The sequence below is a fragment of the Lactuca serriola genome, chromosome 8, assembly GCF_051521515.1.
Source record: "Lactuca serriola cultivar US96UC23 chromosome 8, Lser_US96UC23_V15, whole genome shotgun sequence".
Lineage (NCBI taxonomy): Eukaryota > Viridiplantae > Streptophyta > Magnoliopsida > Asterales > Asteraceae > Lactuca > Lactuca serriola.
This window is the reverse complement of record NC_136415.1, coordinates 200,905,860-200,924,429: the sequence shown is the minus strand read 5'-3', so window position 1 is coordinate 200,924,429 and position 18,570 is coordinate 200,905,860. Positions and strand designations below refer to the sequence as shown.

At 36.4% G+C, this 18,570-nt stretch overlaps 1 long non-coding RNA gene and 1 other non-coding gene across 2 annotated transcripts; both read right to left on the bottom strand.

The window, feature by feature from the left end:
• Nucleotides 1-12,878: 12,878 nt before the first annotated feature.
• On the bottom strand, nt 12,879-15,175 carry LOC145071065 (uncharacterized). The gene is made up of 2 exons (XR_013690214.1): nt 14,668-15,175; nt 12,879-13,325 (listed from the first exon to the last, which is right to left on the bottom strand). It is a non-coding gene; the product is annotated as an uncharacterized LOC145071065 (long non-coding RNA).
• Nucleotides 14,872-14,974, bottom strand: LOC145071846 (U6 spliceosomal RNA). The gene has a single exon (XR_013690811.1). It is a non-coding gene; the product is annotated as a U6 spliceosomal RNA (small nuclear RNA).
• Nucleotides 15,176-18,570: the final 3,395 nt, after the last annotated feature.

Below are 18,570 nucleotides of genomic sequence, written 5' to 3'. Positions count from 1 at the left end.
CCCGAGGTACATTGGGCCGTTTGAAATCTTGCCAGGATTGGTCCTGTGGCTTACAAACTCCGATTACCACAAGAACTTAGTAACGTACACCCCACATTTCGCGTATCCAACTTAAAGAAGTGTCTGTCTGACGAGAAACTTGTAATACCTCTCGACGAGTTCGAAGTTAACGAAAATCTCCACTTCGTGGAGGAACCAGTCGAGATCCTGGATCGGGAGATCAAAAGAACAAAACAAAGTCGTATGCCCATTGTGAAGGTCCGATGGAACGATAAACGAGGACCTCAGTTCACCTGGGAACGCGAAGACCAAATGAAACAAAAATACCCGCATCTTTTCCCAAACTCTTGAAGTCCCAGCCAAAACGTAAATTTCGGGACGAAATTCCCTCTAACGGAGGGATGATGTGACAATAGTCAATTTCGGGTCAGGTCAAAGTCAACAAGTCAAACCGGACGACTCAATTAGCCCTTGAACATTAGAATTTACATGGTGTATTTACTAAACAACTCACTATTTTTAATGAGAAAGCATCATTGGAAAATTTGTATGTTAAGTTTCCATAGCCGTGAAAATGCTAAACATTGAACCAAAGCGATAAAACACTATTTCACACTCATCGGGAGTGTGTGGAGCCTTAAAACATGTCTTAAAGGGGGTTACAGACCTCACATTGCGAAACCGGACACTCAAAAATGTCACAAACGAAACCTCCCTAAATTGTATTCACTCTATCTCTTGCTATGCCAAATCTCTCCCAAATCTCTCTAAGTAGTTCCCGTAACTTTTTGAAGTCATTCGGGTCATTCCAACCCTTAACCGGGTCAAAAATCGCTTAAAACGGAGTTAGAACGGGTAAAATACCCTAAAAGACTTGAAACCCTCTTTATAGAGCTGAAGCCTCTTAGGGCCGAAAGTCCTCTTAGGGACCGAAACCAAGAGGACCGAACACCAAAGCTGCTAAACCGAAAGTCCTCTCGGGCCTGAACCTCGCATAAGGAATCGAACCCTCCCCTTTCGGACCGAACCTCGCATAAGGAACCGAAACCGAAGCCTTCGGGCCAAAGTCACTTTCGCTCCATTTCGCTCCTTGCTGCTTTCGCTCCATTTCGCGTTCGGGCCTAGCATCAGGAGGACCGAACCTCGGCCAGGACCGAGAGGCCTCGCAGAAAACTAAGTTTTTCCCGGTTTTCGACTACGAATTCATTTTAGCTTCGTTTTTCATCGTTTTAACGCGGGATTTTCACCCAAAACTTTATTTTAACATATAAGGCCCCCCTAATTATTGATTAATCACGTTTTTGGTGCAAATCTTATCCAAGAAATGAGTGTGGTGAAGTACAAAGATTGAGTGTTGGTTTTTCTTTGTATTATGACACAAGCAACCACCATAACCACTCCATGACTAACCCACTCTCCTCCCCACCATCCCTAGTCACTTCCTTGTACCTTTCCATCAATCATCAGCCCCTCCCACGTTCTAAGAGCTAGAATAAGTCAACCTCTCTCCTCATTTTCACTCACTTGCTCTCATTTCACCAAAAATCACACACAACTTTTCTCTCAAACTTTTTCCTCTAGTTGAGACTCCAAGGCTGATCATCAAGATTTGCTATACTCTTGGTAAGTATAATTCATCCTTCTTGTGATTATTACACTTCATCCTACTCCAATCATTGATTGCTTACACAAAACTCCATCACTTTGATTTTAGATTCTCGAAAATCTTCAAGGCATCTTCAAGTGTTCTTGAGTGGAACACTTCCATTCTTCAACAATCATCTACTGAAATCACATAACGTGAGTTCATACCCCTACATTTTCATTTTTTCTCAAGTTTTTAAGGGGGGAATACAAGTTAAAACATCAAAAACACAACTAAACTTTTCTAACAGCCTTCATCAGAAAAGTTGGACTCCATTCACGGACTGTTTTGGACAACTTAAACATTTTAGTTTTCAAAACTGTATAAGGTGCAAACAGTTCAAGTTCTTAGATTTAAAATGACTACTTGCACATCTCCATACGATTTTTCTACAATTTATGGTGATTTTTACAAAACTGCCTATCATTTCAAACATCAATCCGGACCAATCTGTGATTATGGACTTGTTCACACAAGTTAGAGGTCATTAAAAATCATGAGAAAAATTATGGAGAAACTAGACTCATTTTCCAAACTCTCTGAATTTTTGGATTCTGATTTGGACCTTTGATGATTTTTCTACAAATTTTCTAAGAACAGGGATAAAAAATGTTATCAACAGAAAAATACTATCAATTTCATTTCACCTTGTAACATGTTGAGCAAGGTGTATATCTTTATGTGATTATATGTTATTGCAATATATGAAATTATTGTCTTAGTATGTGGACATACATCAGTTAACAAATGAAGTTTTCTAGACAAAGCATAGAAATAACAATTTGTTATAATCAAAGTACATCTATTACATACAAACATTTGAATAAACTATGTTAAGTATAGTTTATGTACATTACCACTTTTACCCTTGTTTCGATAAACTATAATAGGTATAGTTTATGATACATCACATAACACACTCATACAAAAAGGGTACATTCATACAAAAAGGAATTTTTCCATTACATTACACGTGAATTCGTTAATGGCTTTTGTGAGACATTCGCTTCACTTTACCAATAAGTCCTGTATTATAACCAGAGTCTCCTGGAGGGAGAGCATGATAGTTGTATATAGATCTATATTGGGATTGACAAACCCACACCTGAGCTGCTTGCAACAGCTAGACCGGCAGGTCTGTGGTGACAAATGTCATAACAGTTCCGACGCCTAAAGAAAGTCGTTTCAGGCCAACTAGGTCATAGTATGGTTATAATAGCTCACATTAAGTATTAACAAACATAAAATTTACGGGGAAATTCATATAGATCAAACGAGCTTACGTAGATTTAAACTTGCATCATTTTATCATAAGTATAACAAATTACTTGTACACCTCGGTCTTTGGGTTTTAAGACTACTTTTACATTTTAAGGAAAATATTGGATTTTTCTGGAACAAACACTACTTTTACAAGGAAAAGCTTTTCATAAACCGTCTACAAATGCTTATGAACTCACCAACCTTTGTGTTGACACTTTTTCAAACAACTTGTATTCTCAGGAAATCACTAAACAGGTAACCAAGTGCTTTTGAGGATGGGACGTTAAGGCGTCAAACATTTCACATTTTGTCAACATATTGTAATTGATTTGGAAACATGTAATTCATACAATGATGTAACTTCTTCAATTATATATATGTTGGTTGTGTTTGCTTAAATCACTATTGCAATTGTTGTTATGATGCTATACATAAAGTCCTCCATCCCTGGACGTTTCCGCCATCCATGGTTTGGGGGTGTGACATATTATGAGAAATGTTTTAAAATTTTCATGATTTTGATTGATAACAAAAAATGAAAGTACAATATTATTTCATGTATCTTTTTAAATTCTTTGGCTGTTAAACAACAACACACGTGATCAAATATTTCTTTATTTAAATGTTAACTTCTTAATCTTTTTGTCCCAGGAAAAAGAATTGTCCAAAATAGGATGTTATTAGCCGTCTAAAGTAGGATGCTAAACTAAACAAAGAAATTTAAGATTCTCCTTATCGTTTTTTTTTTTGTGTATTATAGACACCACTTTTTCTGTTTTCCTATTTGCAAGATTGTACATTTGTTTTTTTTATTATTATTAAGATATTGTAGTTTGAAAAAACCTACCCAATTAGGATATTGATCTTTTAAAATGTTTACCCATTTAAAGTAGTACAAATTTCTTTGTATTTCCATGATATTCTTACAATTGATTAGATTTAATGTTATAATACACAAATACATGGACGTGTCTTGTTGTTTCTTGCATTTCACCGATCTAAAAACTTCCAATTACAAGAAATAATAATGTACTTCAATTTATTTGTGTATTTTGGCATCCTACTTTCAATTAATTCGTCAATTAAAGTTCGATGTTTCCCATCAATAGGGATTTTCTTTGTCGTAATGTAGAGACAAGTACACATAATCTTCTTCCTATTATTGTAATCATTTAAAGAGTATATAAGCACAATGTTGTAATAGAAAGAAACAAAAGTAGATTGCTATAATAACAATTGAAGGGAGAAATTGCATGTTGTGTTTATTAGACTATTATTATCTATCTTATATTTAGAGGGATTATTGTGTAATATTGTATCCTATAAATATCCCTTGTATTTACCATTCACAAATATACAATAATACAGTACAATTGTCGATACCTAAAGTCGTTTATGGTATCAGAGCTTGGTTAGCTTAATCTTGCCGCCAAATTCATCTTCCGACTCTAATCTGTAAGTCAAAACCATATGTTTCTGTTCATTATCCCTTTAAGCGATCCCACCATATACAGGCAATCACAATCTTCTAGATCATGGCCGCCAAGATTCTCTTGTGATACAATTTGATAAAAACTAGCGTGGTTATAAATTGATGTTGCTGACCTAATCGATTAAAGTTCATCTGTTTGTTGCACTTCAATCGCCGACACAATTCTGCCCTAGATACACGAATCAACCTTCATTATTCTAATACAACGAATCAATGGCTATAATATCCTTTTCTACAACTGACAAAACAACACACAACTCACACAAGTTTGGCTTTACTCTATCCCCCACAAATTATGGGTATTGGAAAGCCATGTTTCAACCTTTTTTAGTCACAAACAACCTATTCGGTTATATTGATGGAACAATTCCTTGCCCGGAACCCACCCTACCATCAAAATCAACAGAAAAAGATGCAGAACCTACTCTAAACCCGAGTTACTCAGCATGGCTTGCGAATGATGCACACATCATAATGCTATTGTAGTCAACTGTCTCTGAGGCCGCTTTTCAACATGTGCAAGGTACAACTTCTCGTGATCTATGGCTCTCTTTGGAACGTGCATATGCACCTCACACTTCTTCAAGGGAATATACCCTCAAGACACAGTTGCTCAAAATTGAGATGAACGGTGATGAGTCTTTTGCAGCATATCTCACCAGAGCAAAAGAATACTTTGCTACACTCGCCAACATTGGGAAACCAATGGATGAAACAGATCTCGTTATGCTTGTGATCGCATGGTTGCGGGAAGAGTACACTGGATTCAATTCTAGCTTACTTGGGAGGCAATCTACCATTGCCTTCACCAATCTCTATGGTTTGCTCGATGATCATGACTACATGATCAAGAAACATGCCCCACCAGTAGCACCTGCCCAGGCTTTTATGGCTGCCATCACAAACCGCAGCTCAACCGCCTCATCTTCTGTACAACCGGAGACACTTCAGGCCCTACAACAATTATTGGCCTAGCTAGGCTTTCAACTACAACCAAGCTCACCACAAGCTTTCTACTCAAATCGAGTAGGTAACAATAATTCTAACAAAACTCGTTGTGGCTATAACAATAATAACAGGGGCCGAGGAGAACGTGGTGGATACAAAAACAACCGCTTTCAAAGTGATCGTCCTCAAGGAGGTGGAAACTAGGGTCAGTTCAGTTGGGCCTCTAATCAGAACATGATTTATGGCACCTGCAATAGGTGCGGTATTGGGCACATTCCTTCTCAATGCCGAAACCGTGACCCCTCAACCCTTCGGATGAAACAACCATCAGCCAATTACGCTGACCATCACTCCCATACATCATCTACCACCTCGTGGTTCCCTGAAACGGGATCTAACAATCATGTTGCACATGATCTCAATGGATTCGATACTTCTGAGCCATACTACGGTGAGGACAACCTACACATTGGCTTACAGCACGAAGTAGTACAAACTCAACCCAACCCACACGACATGTCGACATGTAACACATAAATACACATACAGATTACCATACAGTATCACAAGTAATCCTACATATCTATCAGACTAACATATCAAATTACCATGCATATCTAATTCATACTCAACATATCAACATCTACTAGGATATCAAATCCAATGGGCCGACATTGGTGCTGTCGACCCCTAAGTATAGTGAGGAAAACTCACCTCACAAGCAGCACTGACTGACAAGATCCAACTCTCAAATCACAGCTCCGAACTCCACCACTAATAGACAATATATATTTAAGATATTTAACAGTACTTTATTTATCTTATTATAGATGGTACTAAAGTGTAATATCTAGTCTTATATATAGGACCTTTATTGTAATATTCAAATCTCAAGAATAATACAAAAATCATTCGGTGGCTTATTATGGTATCAGAGCCACCACAGCCTCTGTAACCCTAAATCACTGATTTTTTTTCTCTTTTCTTTCTTCTTTCAATCATTCTTCAATGGCGATGATCCAATCCTTTACCAATGTTGAGAAAACTACTCACAATTCTCACAAATTCGCCTTTAAACTCCCACCCACCAACTACGGATTCTAGAAGCAAATGATTCAGCCCTTCTTGGTCATCAATCGTCTATTCGGTTATATAGATGGTACCATCCAATGTCCTCCACTGAAGACTGCTGCAACTACTGACACAGCCTCCACTGATAACCCTAGCTATCTTCATTGGATTACCAATGATGCACATGTGCGGATGCTTCTTGCCTCTACTATTTCAGAAGCCTTCTATCAACATGTTCAAGGTACAACTTCCCGGGATCTATGGCTCTCCCTTGAAAGAGCCTATGCCCCCAACAACTCTTCTCGTGAATACATATTGAAGACTCAACTTTTGAAGATCGAGATGAAGGGTGATGAAACATCATCTGCCTATCTCACCCGGGCACAGGAATATGCAACTGCTTTAGCCAATATTGGAGAACCCGTAAAAGACAAAGACCTAACCATGCTAGTTATCTCTGGGCTACGTGATCAATATAATGGCCTAAAGTCAAATCTATTGGCTCGTTTCCCTCCAATAACCTTCCATGAACTGCATGGGTTATTAAGTGATCATGAGTTTATGATAAATCGATCACTTCCAGTAGTCCCCCAGGCCTTCATGGCTATTGTCCCACCTGTTTCACGCCTCCCAGCTGCCCCACCAGCACAATTGACTAGTTTATAGCAGCTGGCAGCACAACTTGGCTACCAAATCAGCCCCATTGTGGCTACAAACAATCAGCCCCAAGCCTTCTATACCAACCGAACTTCCAACAATTACCGGGGCAAGCATCGTGGTAACTCTCGTGGCAACTACAACCGAAATCGTGATGATTCACGCGTTTCTGGTTCCGGTGGTAACACTCGTCCACCTCAGTTTGCTTGGGCTTCAACTCAGAATATGGTGTATGGCCACTGTAACCAGTGTCATAGGTCATCTTCCAGCCCAATGCCCAAATCAGCCCTCTTTAACTTCAGCTCGTGATGTGTCACAAGCCAATTATGCAACATTATCAGAAAATGGCTCGGCTGCCAGTTCAACATGGTTTCCCGACACTGGGTCAAACAGTCACGTTACACCCGACTTCACAACTTTAGACAATGCTGATGCTTACAATGGCAACAATTATCTTCATGTTGGTGACGGTAATCCTCTCCCTATTTTTCACATTGGTTCATCTAAACTATACTCTCCCACCAAAACCTTTAATCTATCTAATGTTCTTCATGTCCCTGAAATAAAAAAGAACCTTTTATCTATTCAACAATTCTGCTTAGATAATAACGTGTTTTTTGAATTTCATTCGTCCTTTTTTGTTGTGAAGGACGAGTCTACACGTTCCATCCTACTCACGGGACCAAGTAATCAAGGGCTATATTCGTTGTGTCTCCCAAAATTGAAGTCTCTTCCTCATATGTCTTTCACCGCCATCAAAGCATCATCAACCACTTGGCATCATTGTCTTGGGCACCCTCATGCTCGTGTTTTTCAATCAATTATTTCTCGTAGTCATTTACCTATTTCTTCACATGTAATTTCTTCTTTATGTTCTAGTTGTCAAATGGGGAAATCGTCAAAATTATCATTGCCACTTTCAAATTATCATAGTAATCATGTTTTGGATTTAGTTTATTGTGATGTTTAGGGCCCCGCCCCATCTACTTCTTTTAGTGGTCACCGATATTTTTTATTATGCGTTGATCATCATTCCCGATACATGTGGTTTTACCCATTAGCTCAAAAATCGGATGTTTATATCACTTTTAAAAACTTTGTTCTCATGGTTGAAAGACAATTTACAACAAAACTTAAACAAGTTCAAACCGATTGGGGGGGGGGGGGGGTGAATTTCGCACTCTTGCATTTTTCTTCACCTCTCTTGGTATAATCCATCGTCGCTCCTGCCCTCACACAAGTGCCCAAAATGGCCTTGTTGAGCGGCGTCACCGACATGTGGTGGAAACGGGCCTTGCTCTCCTTGCTCACTCACATGCTCCTCCACGTTTTTGGGACTTTGCCTTCGAGATAGCGGTTTACTTAATCAACCGTTTGCCCTCTCGTAATTACTCCAACAAATCTCCTTTTGAGCATCTTTTCAATATAACCCCAGATTATTCTTTCCTTAGAATCTTCGGGTGGCCATGCTTCCCATATCTTCGCCCATATAACCGACATAAAATGGATTTTAGATCCACCCCATGTGTCTTTTGGGGATATAGCCCTCTTCATCATGGCTACCGGTGTTTGGATCCAATCACTGATCGCGTATACATTGCACGCCATGTTCGTTTTAATGAAGAAAAATTCCCTTTTACCCCTTCTCCTACACCTTTACCTACTGAAATTCCACAACCTCCACCCATTCCCGACACTCAAAATGCAACCCTGGATCCACCTACTACTACAGCTTCTTTTCAGCCCGTTGCAACCCCGGTTACGCCCGCTGCTGCCTCTTTTCAGCCTTCGAACAACCCACAAACTCAGCCTATACCTGCTGCCCCTACACCCAATTTTCAGCCCCAACCTTCATCATTACCCACACAGCCCCGTACCCGGCCTCCCAACCTTCGCCAAAACCCAAAAACCACCACTAAATATGACCCATCAGCCTACTTCTCTTCCAATTGTCTTGCTGATTCTATTGAACCATCCTCTTTTACCATTGCTAACAAATCACCAATATGGCATCAAGCCATGACTGAAGAGTTTGATGCACTTGTCAAAAATGGAACTTGGTCTCTAGTTCCATTTGCTAAAAAACACTAATGTCATTGATTCAAAGTGGGTTTACAGGAAAAAAAAAAGGATGCAAATGGGAATGTTACTCGCTACAAAGCCCACCTTGTGGCGAAAGGCTTCAACCAACAACTGGGTGTTGACTACCAAGAGACATTCAGTCCCGTTGTCAAAGCAACAACAATCCGTGTTATTCTATCTCTTGCTGTGACAAATCAATGGTCTCTCAGACAACTTGATGTTAAAAACGCCTTTCTCCATGGTGATCTCAAGGAAACGGTTTATCCACGTCAACCACCGGGCTTTGTTGATAAATCAAGACCTGATCATGTTTGCTTACTCCATAAATCCTTGTATGGATTGAAACAGGCACCGAGAGCATGGTTTGAACGACTCTCTACAACCTTACAGTCTCTCGGTTTTGTTGGTTCTAAAACCGATCCCTCATTGTTCATCCTCAAGAATACGGGTATGTTAGTCTATGTTCTTGTTTACGTAGATGATATTATTGTTACCGGGAATGATCCTCAAGCAATCACAAGTGTTATCTCTAAATTAGGATCAACGTTTTCTGTCCAAGATCTAGGGAACTTACACTATTTCTTGGGCCTTGAGATTGTTTCTCATGGTAAACACATCATTCTATCTCAGCGCAAGTATGTCTCTGGCTTGCTAACATGTACTGGTCTAGCAGATTGCAAACCCGTGTCATCGCCCATGAGCAGCTCTCAAGTGTTAACCTTGTCCGACAGCCCCTTGCTAACGGATCCAACCAAATACTGCCAAACAGTTGGTGCTCTACAATATGTAACTCTCTCGAAACCCGATATTACTTTTGTCGTCAACAAAGTTTGCCAATTCATGCAAACTCCAACAGAAAACCATTGGTCTGCTGTTAAACGAATACTTCGTTATCTCAAGGGAACATCGCACTTTGGCCTCTTTATCCGTCATGGGTCTGCTTCTACACTTCAAGCTTTCACTGATGTTGATTGGCGCGCCACCTTAAAAGCATACTCTGATGCTGATTGGGCCGGCTGTCTAGATGACCGTCGGTCCATGGGGAGATTTGCCATCTACTTGGGTTCCAACCTAATTTCGTGGACTGCTCGCAAACAACGTACGGTTTCTAGATCTTCCACCGAATCTGAGTATAAAGCTCTTGCCGACACGGTTGCTGAGATAACATGGCTAGAAGCTTTCCTAAACGAGCTTGGTATTACATCTAAAGTCTTTCCCATGCTTTGGTGTGATAACTTAGGGGCCACATATCTTTCCGCCAATCCTGTGTTTCATACACGAACGAAACACGTAGAAGTGGACTACCATTTTGTACGCGAAAAGGTTGCTCAAGGAAAGTTGAGAGTTCAATTTATTTCCATACATGATCAAATTGCCGATGTGTTTACGAAACCGCTCCCATCTCAAAGATTTCTGATGCTAAGGTCCAAGTTGCAGGTCGTTCCCCGCCCTCAACTTGCAGGGGGGTAATAGACAATATATATATTTAAAATATTTAACAGTACTTCATTTATCTTATTATAGATGGTACTAAAGTGTAATATCTAGTCTTATATATAGGACCTTTATTGTAATCTTCAAATCACAAGAATAATACAAAAATCATTCGGTGGCTTATTAACCACCTACAACCACCATGTGACTATCTCCATCAAAATCCCAAAATACCCTCAGAAGTCAGACTTGGTTAACCATGGTCAAAGTCAAAGTCAATCGGCCAAGGTCAACAGTCCATGTTGACCCAACTCGTCGAGTGCATCTACTGACTCACCGAGTTCCTTTAGTTTTTCAAAAAAACCGAGAAAACCCTAGCCAACTCGCCGAGTTTGCTTAGTATCCAGAAGGTTGACGAAACCCCTATCCAACTCATCGAGTTTTCCTAGTCTTAACACATTCAGCCATTTCCCAAGTGAATCTGATGCCTCAAACCGTAGATTTGTTCCCCTAGAGTTAAGATACCACATAAAGTTGTTAACTTTATATCCATTCATGGCATTAAGGGGCTAAAATACTCGAGCAAAGCTTATTAAGGGACTTAGAGCATGAAGGAGGGCCAAGACTTGATAAACTTGGCAACTTTAAGTCCTTGGAGGCCATAAGGTGTCCAGATCTGAAGTTACAGCTTCATAACATGCTCAAATCCAAGAATGGTCCTAAATAAGCTAATAATAGCAATAAACTCTCAAATGGAGAGATCTAGCAAATGAATGATCAAGGAATCGAGTTTATACCTCAATATGGTTGCAACAACAGTGAAAATCCCGGATCTAAAGCCTTCCTCTCAATGAATCCTCTTCAAGCTTCAAGTTCCATCCAAAAGAGGACCAAAAATACACTCCAAGCTCACGCACACTAAAAATGAGAGATGAGGCACGAATTAGGGTTTCACTGGACAGGGGAGGTGATAAGGGAGGCCAATAATAGGACTTAAGGTTTTTAAATTGGGTGCAAAACCCTAAAAACTAAGGGTTCATAATCAACCACCAACTCATCGAGTTGGGGCCTTCCAACTCGTCGAATAGGTCTTATAAAATACACGACCTTCTTTGTTTCTACACGACGAGTTGGGGCCCTCCAACTCGTCGAATAGGCTTTATAAAATGCATGAAATCCCTAGAATTTCATACCTAGAAATCGGGATGTTACATATTTGGAACAAATGATCGAAATAATTTGTTTACTTATAAAGTTTATTACTACAAAACTATTGATTTAAATAATTATATATATTTTTTTGAACAAACCTATACATAAGATTATAAGTTTGTCAAGCATATTTTTTTAATTTAGATGATATCAAATTTGTTCACCTTATCTAACCCATTTAATCTTTTTATTTCCTCAAATGTTTCGTCTATATAATTAAAAAAAATCCAGATATAAATTGATCAAAATTACTCGCACCTTAAAACAAATGCTTACTTGTCTTGAATTATTGTACTTAGGACACACGAACAACAATATGCACAATAACGTATACTCAATAGTTTAATGAATAAAAGAAAGCACAATTTATAATTTATAATAGGGAGTATCAAGTATGCATAGTTTGGCTCGGGTTGGAAAGCGACCTTCATTGGTTCATTATATAATTTCTGCTTCAGCCAAATCAAACGTTATATATAAATATGTATTGAATTTCTAATATACATTAATAGTTTAATTGGTTTAAACATAGGTTGAACTTTTCTCTTTTTATTTAAAATCAAAATACCTTAAACAGGTTTCAAAACCCAAATACACCAACCAAACCAAAACTTTGTTACAACAAAATATCTTGTAAAATTACAAATACATAAATACTAGAATGCAAGAAATGAAAAGTTTAGGGTTGTTGAATGTAAGAAGTAGCCACTTACATTATTTTATTTGTTTATCATCATAACATCATAATTCTATTTCCTCATATATCACGCATTGTACTTTGAAAATTTTACCCAATCTTAAAGTAGAAAGCAATAAGATTGGGAAAGCTAAATAAACAAATTGATGAAAGTCCGTTGCTAGTTTTGTATTTAGCCTGAAAGGTAATCTCGCATCTTAATGATCACATGACATTGTAGCAAAAAAAAAAATACAGTTTTAACAAGTTCAAAAACAGTAAATTATTATCATATAATAAGTTTTTCCATTTATTTATTTATTACATCATCCTAATTTTGTTTCCTTCATGTCAACATCATACTTTAGCAAGCTTATTCAACTACAACAATGTTCCCAAATACAAAACAATTTCCATTACTATAAAGTTAGATTTTTCAAAGTCCAACCTCCTAAGTCCTAACAATGAAAAAAAATCTGAAAGTACAATGCCATAACTGGATACATTTTCTATAGTTCAATGTCTTAAACTCTTAATAAGAAAGATACTGAAACCACAATGTCATAACAGGAGAGAAATGAAACTATCAAAAATCGTCATTGTCTTCCTCGATTATATGCTTTGTAATGCAAGACAAGAGAGGACAAAACATATTGTACTACATTTGGTGGGTCTAGAACTAGGACTGATGTTAATTGGACAAAAGTTGCATTTTTTGTTGCATTCAAGAAAAGGTGTAAAAGACATGAATGCCCTCCTTATCAAATACATCCAATCCATGCAAAGCTTGTCCAGCAAATGAGACTTAAAATTGCACCACCAATGGGTCAAAATGAAAAACTTGGCTGAAAATGAAATTGGTCAAACAGGTCAAAATATGCCCAAAATACATACAAGAACTTGTACTTTCACTAATTTATTGATTTATCCATTTACCTATTATGTGAAGTAATTAAAACCACTACATATTTTTGAACCCTTTAAAAAACCATTCTTATCAGTTAACCGCTTTAGAATAAAGAAGAAAGTAATTTCACTATTTTACCGATTCAGCCATGAACTAATACTTTTTCATGATTAATATAATAATAGTTTGGTGACTAAACCAACAAGAAATAGTACTTTGGTGGTTAAATGGATAATGAAAATACGTAGTGCTTTCTGTGATATCTCTTTTTTTTTTTTTTTTTAATTATAGAGAATGGCAGGGTAGTGAGACTTTTCAAACTAAGTCCTAGTTATTTGCAAAGTTGCCCTAATTTATGGATGTCTGCATTTAGACCTACAACAAAAGTGAAGAAGTAGGGGAACTTCAACACCATATTACAAATTGAAAGCTAAAAAACCAGAAATGAATCAATTACATTTCACATCTTTTCTTTTTCATTTAATTCTAATCAAAATTAGCTCATATAAATCATTGGTAACCATTGTGGTGTTAATGTTAACTAATTTGTTTTAAAATGTAATTTATATGATGTTGATGGTGTAAGCATTTAATTGATAGAAAAATGAGAAATTAGGGTGATAGTATTATCTATCTTGCTTGTATAAGAGATGATAAACTGGAAGGTATAAGTATAACAAAAAAAAGTTACAACTTAAACTTTCTCAATTAAGTCATTCTTTATGCATCAAGTTAAAAAGAAACACCTAGCTTATCAGGTTAAATCTTCTCAAGTTAAAAAATAAAAAATAAAAACGTACCCAATTGCAAAGTGATAGAACTGAATCATGTATCAAAACTTATAAGATGCATTTTTTCTTTCCCTCTATTTAATATTTTGCAGAAGTATACTTGAAGCTTTAATACAAACTAAACATTATAATTTCTAAACTACAAAGAAGATGAGTAAAGTATGTTAGAGTAAGCAACCTTATATACTGTTTGATTGTTAACTGCTGTTTAAGACATATGATAAATCAAGAAGTTGCACCAATTAGAAGAAAGACAACCAACAGAAATTAACGAATACAATCAGATAAACATGAAAAGTTTGAATCTCAACATGTAAAAACCAAACTTGTATCATAAACTTATGCCTGATTATTAATTGATTCGACCAAACTATTCAAGGATGTTAAGGAGCACATTTCCATCTATATGTGAATCATATACATACGCATCACAGGCTGCATAAAAACTAGAAATAAGTAAGAGTTTTTATCAGCAGTCATTAACAGTACCTTGTCGTAGCTTGTGAATCGGAGAAACAATTCCCTAAACAAAAAATTTGGAAGCCGTTTTAGCGAGATAGGGCAAACAATGGCACGACGTTGAAGCGGATTTCCATTAGCGGTATTTCTTTGAAGTTGTTGAGTCAGAAATCAACTCAAAATCCAGACATAAAGGAATTTGAAGAGCAATCGATCGAGCAAATTAGGGCAAAAAAAAATTTGGACCATTTCTTGATTTGTGTGTGTCATCCTTGCGCAGGGCCCATGCTAATCTTCTCTGTATCGTTCCAATTTTATCGGATGTCCCCGAAGGGACGAAACATGATCGAAGGCCAAGCAATATAAACTCAAAGGAAAGCGTACAAACCACCGATGTGGGAGGCCATGGCATTGATTCAATCAGACGATAGTTAAAGTATTTGGTTGTAAAAGTCCTAATTTTGACTGTTCCTCTTTTCAGTTTTACCACCTCAAGGTGAAGATGATGAAATCCTATCAGGCACCAAACCTAAAAGACGACTCCTATTCATTTTAAGATGAAATCCTATTTGGTTGTGGGCTGCCTAATCGTTCGGCCCAATCTTCCTTTATTGCGGCAACGAAGGCAACATCGAATGGTTCGCTGCCAACACCGGCTTCGTTTGGGAACTTGCCCCTCGTTTTGGTGCCATGGTCATCTTCCCCGAAGTAAAAGCCCTAATCACTCTACTCTACATTAATTTCTTCACTTGCGGACCTTTAATAATACAATTTTATCAAAAGCTGCGTGATTTGATCTAGCATCGATATTATGGTGAATCGATGCCATATGGAAGCCAGAAAGAGGCATACAAGAACGCTTCTACTTTAGCCTATCTAACAGTCGAACAAGCACTTGCTGATTACGCTCTTCTCATCACCGATTTGAAGAAAAATTTGTCAGCCGAAGCGTCACCTGTAATCTTGTTCGGCGGATCATATGGTGGAAGTAAGATCTTTTCCAACAATTTCAACAAAAATTAAACAAGAAGTTGCTGATTACACTCTTCTCATCCCATTTACCTGAAGCCTGGTTACCACAATGTTTTAGTTGAACACATGTGTATTTTGTTAGTATTCTGTGTACAAATAGTAACATTAATGGTATTTTTTGTACTAAAAAAACAACAATGATATTTTTTGAATATTTGGAAACCGGATAACCTACAATAACCGGTAAAATGATATTTTGTGTACAAAAAAAACAACAATGGTCTTTTTTGTACACTTTTGAAACTTCGTTACCTTTTTAAGTCATTTTCCCATAAATAAATTTTTATGTTATTATACTTTGCCGATCAATTATTATTTTTGGTCAAATTTAGTCATTAAATTTATTTCATGCCGCGTGGATCCATAAAGTTTCAAATTATCTACTAACTAAAGAAGGAACCCTTCCTTATACTAATATGTTTCAATGTTTTAAAGGAATGAGAGGGACCCATGTGGCACCCCCTTTGACCATGTATTTTTCAAAGTGTGCATAAGCTTCTTTAATACACTTCCCTTAAAAAAAATCAGTACTATCACTTAGCAGAACATCTTCCAGACCTAAACAAAAAGTTATAGGATGTCAACTGCCACCTCGAACAACACTAGTTTCAAGTCATCGAAGTCTAATGGTAATGTAGCTTGTAGGTTTTAAATTTGCGTAAATTTGTTGGTAAGTTTAGTGTTGTTAATAAGTTGTGTAAACTATTTCATTTTCATTGAAAGATACTCCAGTCGTCCAGACCGCTCCTATGTAACAAAGTAACATTCATTGTACTATAATGCGTTAACAACTTAAACTTATGTTTCTAGTTCAAGAAAAATTAACATACATCCGGTAAATTTGTTATAATGCGTAAATTCATGATTGTTTATTGATAAGCTCATGGAGCTATTTTAAATGTTTTCCTAAACCATTAGGCATGGGGTCATTCTAATCATTCTAATCTTCTTTGTATCATTCCAATTTTACCGGATGCCACCGAAGGAACAAACAATATTCGAAGGTGAAGCAATATAAACCCAACAACTTTCGTTGGAGCCACCGATGTGGGACATCATAGCATTGCTTCAATCAAACAATACTTCTGTATTTGTTTACAAACCCTCATTTTTAGTGTCGTCTTGGTTCTACATCAAAGTTGAACACATCAAAGCGATATCAATCCTCAAATACATTCTAGATAGAATGGACCTCGTATGAAACAATGACTATTTTGATTTCCAAATAAAAATAGGTAAATTGTTGTTTTGGATTTTAATAAAAATCACCATATGAAAATCATTATAAATTTATTTATTAAAACAAAACAAAATGCTATTTTTTTAGCAAACTGATATATGATGTGTATTCAAAGTTATTTTAGACAATATTTGTCATTTGACATATTTTATAGCTTACTTGTACATGCAATTCATTAATGAAAAATATGATTTGAATATATTAACCTTTAAATAAATTGATCAAAATTACCGACGTACTAAAATAAATGATTACTCGTTATGACTTATTATCTTTGTTTTCCCTATTCAAAATAAATTGTTCTTATTATAAAATCACAATGCAAGATAATTTAATGAGTCGGCATCATTCAAGTTTTCTTTATTCATCAAAACTCTTCCATTCTTCCAAACTATAATCCTTCCATTCTTCCTTGTGGGAGTTGGGCTAGCCCCAAGGACCTTGTTATGCATACTAAAGCAGATACCGATATGAGAATCGAAGGTGACTTGTGGTTCGGACGCTTATAGTGGGCTAATTCATTATAGCCCCACAACATAAAAGAAGCCTTAAAGCGTCCATTCAAAAAAGGTGCGAGTGGGTGCTGTTTTGTTTTGTTTGTTTGTTTGTTTTGGAATGTTTATTATGATAAGTCGTCAATTATGAGAACGGGATGTCATGTTTTTCGAAAATTATCACTTCTAAAATAAAAGAGTTCCAATGAAATGTGATCAAATGCGAGAGATAGCAACATAAATTTATTTATTTGTTTATTCTGACATCCGACTTTCATTTTATTGTGTACAATGTTGTATGGAAAGTCACAATGTCAATCAAATACAAGGTAATTTGCATTACTATAATTGGGTAAAAAAATTAATATGTCCTAATAAGGAAAAAAGTTGAAAGAGTTAGGATACATTTTTTGAGGTAATAGGCCTTTAAGAAAGAAAAAATGAAAGTACAACAAAAGAAATGAAATTAGAAAACTATAATAAACAAATAAATGAAAATGTGTTGCTACTTTTTGCATTTAGCTTACGAGATAAATCTCACAACACTCATATCATGAGATCATATCCTAAACATTTGACATTTAAGAATATAATTTTAACATCTTTGAAAACAACAAATTATAATCAAAAGGACACCTAATTTGATTTATTTGTTTATTATAACACCCTACTCTCATTTCTTCCTATGCATCAATGTACTTTAAAGAATCTATGAAGTATAACAATTTCAATCAAATAAAAAACAATGTTCATTTCTAAAATCATGTAGATTTTTAAAAATACAAAGTACAATGTGTTATTGTCTTAATAAGAAAAAAGTTACAAGTTCCATATTGTAGTAAGAAGTAATGAAACTAGGACGCTAAAAAAGCCAATAAATGAAACCACTTTGTTGTTTCTTACATTTAGCCCAAAAGGTAATCTGAAATAAGAGATGAGGCCAATAGCACAAGATCATAGAGAAACCATAAGACCTCTAGAAATACAATTTTAACATGTTTGAAAACAACCTACTTTCATTTATTTATTTATTATAGCATTGTACTTTGAAAATTTTTCTAATTATAACGATGTTGTTTTTTTTTTCTAATTATAACCATGTTATCTAAATATAAAACAATTTTTTATTTATGTTAACCAGTACCTTTTTCAAAGCATAATATTCTA